Consider the following 6,754-nt stretch of genomic DNA (forward strand, 5'->3'; position numbering starts at 1 on the left):
CACATAATTTTGTTTTGTATTAAAAGAGAAAAATGTATGAGGAGATTTTCTATTTTCACTGTCTCTTCCTTTCACCTTACTTGTTGTTATATGAAGATATGATCATTGGACCATAGTTGAAAAGCCAAGATAAATCTACAGATGTGTGTGTTAGACACTCTGTCGTGTCCAACTCTTTGCAACCCATGGACTGTGGCCCACCAAGCTCCTCTGTCCATGAAATTCTCCATTCAAGAATTTTGGAGTGGGCTGCCATTCCTGTCTCTGGGGGATCTTCCCAACCCAGGGATTGAACCTGGGTCTCCAGCAGTGCAGGCAGATTCTTTACCAACTGAGCCACCAGGGAAGCATGAGGAGATTTCCTATTTTCACTATCTCTTCCTTTCATCTTACTTGTTGTCATATGAAGATATGATCATTCAACCACAGCTGAAAAGCCAAGAGAAATCTAGAGAAGCTGACCCAATGCTTTTTGATATTACTGAGTTGCTGAGACAATTTTGAAAATACCTACCTCTACGCTTCTTGTAATGGGAGATATTTAAATGTCTTAAGCCACTGCTAGCTTTTTTTTTTTTTTTTACTTTATTTTACTTTACAATACTGTATTGGTTTTGCCATACATTGACATGAATCCACCACGGGTGTACATGCGTTGCTATTTTGTCATCCATACCCTAAAACATTTCTAATATAATATCTTTATTAATCTCCTTAATTCTCCTCATACGCCAACTTCTGCAGAAATTCCACTGTTTCTGAAATAATTCACTCATCCCTCATGGTCTTATTATTTATGTGTAAGTGAGTTTGACTTTTACTCCAAACAGACCAACCAATAAAGATATAAATTTGGTATGTGTTCACTTTTATCTTTATTTCTAGTTTAACATTTGTGTTTCTGTAACAGATATATGCTTTTATCTCTCCTTTTAATCTTGAAAAAAATAATCCCTTTTCATGGCTAAAGCTAATCTGTGTGTTTTAAAGTTCTTTATTCTCATCCTTGAATACATCTATTCCCATAGCTATCCACAACTGGCGAATGTGAACTGTCTCACTAATGTAGATCCTTTGTCTCTGTCTTCAAATTTGTCTATACTTCCTTTATTATGAAATAAATAAACCAGTGTCATTCTGCTGTCCTTTTCCCAAGCCTTTTGAAAATTCCTCTCTAATTTATTTCTCCCTGCTTCACTTATAATCTCATTTACTCAGGTGTCTGCCAATTTTCCTATTGCCAAATACAACAGCTTCTATTTGCCATCCTTCTCTTTAAATACTGAATCAACAGAACACCATCTTATATTTTCTCCCTCAATTCAGATGAACTAGGATATAATGATTTCCCTTCTATCTCTGACCACTCCTGTGATTTTCCTTACTGACTGATATCCCTCTTTTCTCTTTCTCTGCACTTGCATTCCACATATTTAAGCTTCCTGAGTTCTTCTCTAGACAATCTAAGTCTTCTTTGGGGACTCCATTCATTCTCACTGCTAAGATGTCATTATGATGGAAATGATACTAGATCAAGACTGGAACAGATCTGCAAATTCAATTCACAAACTAATTTCTCAACTTCTCTGGCTCTCAATTTTTCATTTGTCAATGATGATTAGTTATCTGTAAGATAACTGTTAATTCTAAAACATTAAGATGCCACTGAAACCTGCATCTCTTGTCCTTCCTACTGGCTGTTTTCACTTAGAAGTTCTGCTGCTTTTTCAAATAAATATGAATAAAATCGAGCACTTCCTGTCCCTCCTCCTTTTCTCCCCCCAGTCAGCTCCATCATTACTTCTTCTATTCCTGAGTCCCCTCCATGGCTATATTGAGGCTCCAGTGGCTCAAATGGTATAGGATCTGCCCGCAATGCAGGAAACCCAGGTGCGAACACTGGGTTGGAAAGATACGCTGGAGAAGGGGATGGCAATCCACTCTAGTTTTCTGCCTGAAGAATTCAACAGACAGAAGAGCCTGATGGGCTACAGTCCGTGGGGTCTCAAAGAGATGACTATATTCTCCTCTTTCTAATTTTCATTAATATAATTTTTATTTCTCATGGTATTTCACTCATCTAAAAATTTTATTCATTTTGTTTGAGATGTTAAAATTAACTCCTGTTTTGTTTTTTTTTTCACATTCAATACCCTTTGTAATATGGCCCTAGCATATCTGTCAAAATATTTTCTGCTATCTCCTTTGTTTCTCTGCACTTCTAAAGCCAATTCTCTAAATGCTTGGGAAAAAAAATCTTATGTTTGTCCTTTTTATTTGTAACTTTGCTTATGTAGTTCTCTTGCTGAAAATTTCTCCTCTTTTTCCAGACTTTTAAATAATGCTTATTTTCAAAACCCTTCTTCCATGAAGTCTTCTCAAATATCTCAGAAGGATCCTTTCAGTCTTTTTTGAAATCCTGTTCAAGTAATTATCCGCATATCACAGATAACTGTTGTGGTTAAGAGCTTAGAATTTGCACATTAGAATTCATCTATATAATATATTGTTATTGTTCAGTCACTCAGTCGTGTTCAACTCCTTGTGACCCCATGAACTGCAGCACGCCAGGCTCCCAGGAGCTTGCTCAAACTCAGTTCCATTGAGTCAATGATGCCACCCATATCTTGCATGGTTTATCTTGTATGGTTTACTAATTGTTTAATGTAGGTGACTGAACATGATCCAGTTTTCTAAAGATGCCCTGGGAGAAATTTCAAGCCTTCTGTTTCTGTCATTTGTAGGTCACTTGTTGAATGGCTCATATACATTAGCAGCAACTCTTTCCAAAACAAAATGAACTGTTTAGTTCATTTCAGTTGTTCAGTCATGTCTGACACTTTGGGACCCCATGGACTGCAGCACACCAAGCTTCCCTGTCCATCACCAGCTCCTGGAGTTTACTCAAACTTACGTCCATTGAGTCGGTGATGCCATCCAACCATCTCATCCTCTGTCATCCCCTTCTCCCGCCTTCAATCTTTCCCAGTATCAGGGTCTGTTCAAATGAGTCAGTTCTTTGCATCAGGTGACCAAAGTATTGGAGTTTCAGCTTTAACATCAGTCTTTCCAATGAATGTTCAGGACTGATCTCCTTTAGGATGGACTGGTTGGATCTCCTTGCAGTCCAAGGGACTCTCAAGAGTCTTCTCCAACACCAAAGTTCAAAAGCATCAATTCTTTGGTGCTCAGCTTTCTTTATAGTTCAACTCTCACATCTATACATGACTACTGGAAAAAACCATAGCTTTGACTATATGGACCTTTGTTGGCAAAGTAGTGAACTGTTACTATTATTCAAAATTTATGGTTGAAAGCAATGAAGTTTTGAGGGAGTCAGTCATCAACTTAAATTTACATAATGATGAAGTTGAAAGCCAAGACTTAACTCTAAATCAGCCTTATTCTAAAGCTTGTTATTGGGACTTCCCTGGCAGTCCAGCGGTTAAAACTCTGTATTTCCAATATATGGGGTACAGATCTGATCCCTGGTCAGGGAAATAAGACCTCATGTGCCTGGTGCAGCACAGCCAAAAGATTAAATTAAAAAATTAAAGATTGTTATTGAGAATAGTTTTTAAAAAAAGCAAGAAGTCTCAGAAAATACTCACTGATTAGTCATTGTTACAAGCTCTATGAATCTATGGGATGTAGGGGGGATATATAATTCAACTGAGGTATTTGAAATTCCTTTGCTCTCAAAGACCAAGCTTAAACCCAGTGGCACAATACAGTTGTAGTAGGAAGCTCCCCAATATTGTAAGATTATTCAACATTTTCAAGATTTCACAAATCAAGTCTTTGTCAATCTGACTTACTCAACAATATAGTGGTGCTTAGTCTTGTTACACAAAATGGGTAAATTTATGCATTTTCCCTGACCACCTGTTCTATATGGTGAATAAATAAGTAGAATAATAAAAATCACTTCCTTAAGAATTCTTATGATAAACTTTGATTTAGAAAAAAAAATCAGTTGATAAGATTGGAGTTGAAATATTTGGAATTAATAATTGTGTGATTAAAAATGTGTGTGTGTATGCCTACATGCATATAAACACACATGTAAATATAGAGCTGAAGAAGTTTTTGGTGTTGTTGAGGAACTCTTTTTTATCTTCTCTCCATGTTCCTTTCTTACTCATATTGAACTTGATTTAAATGTAGACAGATTATTTTTATATTAGGGTCCTTTTGCTTACATTCCAGATATATGTTTCAAGGATATATTTGGTTTTGAAAAAAAACTAACTGCAACAATAAAAATAGAGATTTCTTTCGTATTTAAGACCAGTATTGAGAACAAGGCATCAGTAAATAAGGAAACTCAAAGAGTATAGTGTTGTTTAGGACATATAGACCATGGGACAAAGAATGAGACAGAGGTTATTGCAAAAAAGCACACAACACCTGGGAGATGGGCAGTGTTGCCCAGCCTTGTCCATTCACTTTCTTGAAAAAATCACATCATTGTTTTTAATTACAGAGTACAGTTCAGATAATAATGGGATGCTTTTTGAGCAAATGGAGCTTACATGACTATCAGATCAATGATCTTAGAATTTACTTTCCTGAAAGACAAGTTATAATATAAAAGTGTGTTTACTTAGTTCAATAACTATCTATTGAATACCTACTCTGTACCCATATTACATTAAGTGCTATTGGTGGTGAAAATGAGCTAGACTGGATCTTGACTTCAAGAATTCTATAGTCTGAGAAAATAAACCATAAGTTATAATGTGACCTATACAGTGGGGAAAAATAAACATAAAAAAAATTTTGTAAAAGGAGATAACAAACCTTAAAGATGAGAAGCTGACTTCCAAATGCAGTTGGGATTTGAACTCTGCACTCAATTATGAGTAAAAGTCCTTATGAGAGTTTACTAACTTGTTTGTAGCCAAAGGTACATATTGCAGAATAGTTTATGATACAGTTACAATTATGAGGGTGCCAAGTTCTGTGTTTTTTCTCAACAGATGATTGAAATGTGTTGAAGTTATTAACCCTCCTTTGGAGATATATAGAGAAGTAGAAAATGCCTTGACCTCCCAGGCTTACATCGCACATGTAGCACAGAATAGGAGAAGTAAGCACATTTGACTGCATCTTATATTTGTGGAGCATATTATGACTATAAAAACAGATTAACATAATTTTTTAAAAAATGATGTATGAGTAATTAGCAAGAGAATGGCAAAGAAGTTTCAAGACTCATTAATTATGAGGCAGTATAGGAACTGAATCTATTATCACAAGATAAAATTGAAACATCAACTTTGTCAGTAATATACTGTGAGACCCTGAGCTTATCACTCCACCTTTCTGAAATTTAATATTATTGTCATTGAAATAATTTAATATCTATATTTCAGGTTATTATAAGAATTGAAGGAAGGAAAGAGAGAAGGAAATCTTACATTTTCTTTTGAATATATATTTATTTATTTGGCTTCTCTGGGTCTTAGTTGTGGCATGTTGAATCTGGTTCCCTAACCAGGAATTAAACCTGGGCCTCCAGCATTGAGAGTGCAGAGTCTTAGCCACTGGACCACTAGGGAAGTCTCTAGGAGATCTTACACTTATCCCTTTTTGCATATATTTTCAAAGTTAAAAATATTATTGCTTTTTATATCATAAAACATGATACTATTTTTTAAAACAGACTAATTGGTTTGCAAGATACAGAGATGACAAGTTGTGTTTATTTAGTAGTGCGTCACACTCTAGCTAATTATTTTTGTCAAATACTTGAAATATAATTTGTTTAGAATTGAAGACATGAGATAAGCATCTAGTGGAATGGACTGTCTTTACTTCTGAATAACAAAAGCAGCAAGTAAAACAGTTTTGAATAATTTCTCCAGTATTTTATAAACTTTAGTACTTTCAGCACTCAAGTCGAAAAAGAATGTGTAAATCTCACCTAAAGAACTTATGCAAAAATGTGGAGACATGGACATGAAAAAAAGAAAAAACTGGACTGGGAACTAACTTTTATTCTGAAGTCTACATTTGAGACAAAATAGTTTAATTCCTGATATTGATCAATTCCTAAACTGAGAAGTTTTAAAAAAACACCTACTCAGTTCTACTCTGCAGTTTAGAGATAGATTTTGTGATGCACATTCCTGGCAGGCAACAGCCTGAAACTCACATACTTTTGATATTGGCTCAGACCTCTTGGCATTCAAGATGAATGCACTACTGCATAGTAATAATTATTCTCACATCCTCTTCTGAGGGGGCAGGAGGCACAACAGTGCCTACGTACATCTTACAGGGTTGGCAAGAGGCTAATATAATGTTATCCGAAGCCACAGACGTTGTTGCCAAGACTCTATTTGATGTCGGAACTGCAGCTAAAATGCAGTCATTATTGGCTCTAAGAATTCTCTGTCACTGTAATCATCTGAAAATAAAAATGATGTAATTAAAATTTTCCTGAATAAATACATTCATAAAATTAGTTTCTTAGCTGGGAAATCAAATTATGCTTCAGTTAAAGCAGTTCATAGGATAAGTGATAGTAAAACTGAAAAATTTTAATTGAAATATCAAAATTAGAAATTTAGTGTTTTATTCTCATTCCAAATATTAATTGAAAGTCCTTTATATCTAATCCCCCAACTTTAAATAGCAAAAATACAGAAACATATATATATATATATATATATATAAGAATTTTAGGGTCAGCTTTGGAGATAATGCTGTTATATAAAGAAAGATAAAATTAATGATAGAAGACTGT

At 34.9% G+C, this 6,754-nt stretch overlaps 1 non-coding gene across 1 annotated transcript; it reads right to left on the reverse strand.

The window, feature by feature from the left end:
- Window positions 1–5,491: 5,491 nt before the first annotated feature.
- Window positions 5,492–5,564, reverse strand: TRNAE-CUC (transfer RNA glutamic acid (anticodon CUC)). Its single transcript has one exon. It is a non-coding gene; the product is annotated as a tRNA-Glu (tRNA).
- Window positions 5,565–6,754: the final 1,190 nt, after the last annotated feature.

The sequence above is a fragment of the Ovis canadensis genome, chromosome 25, assembly GCF_042477335.2.
Source record: "Ovis canadensis isolate MfBH-ARS-UI-01 breed Bighorn chromosome 25, ARS-UI_OviCan_v2, whole genome shotgun sequence".
Taxonomy (NCBI): Eukaryota; Metazoa; Chordata; class Mammalia; order Artiodactyla; family Bovidae; genus Ovis; species Ovis canadensis.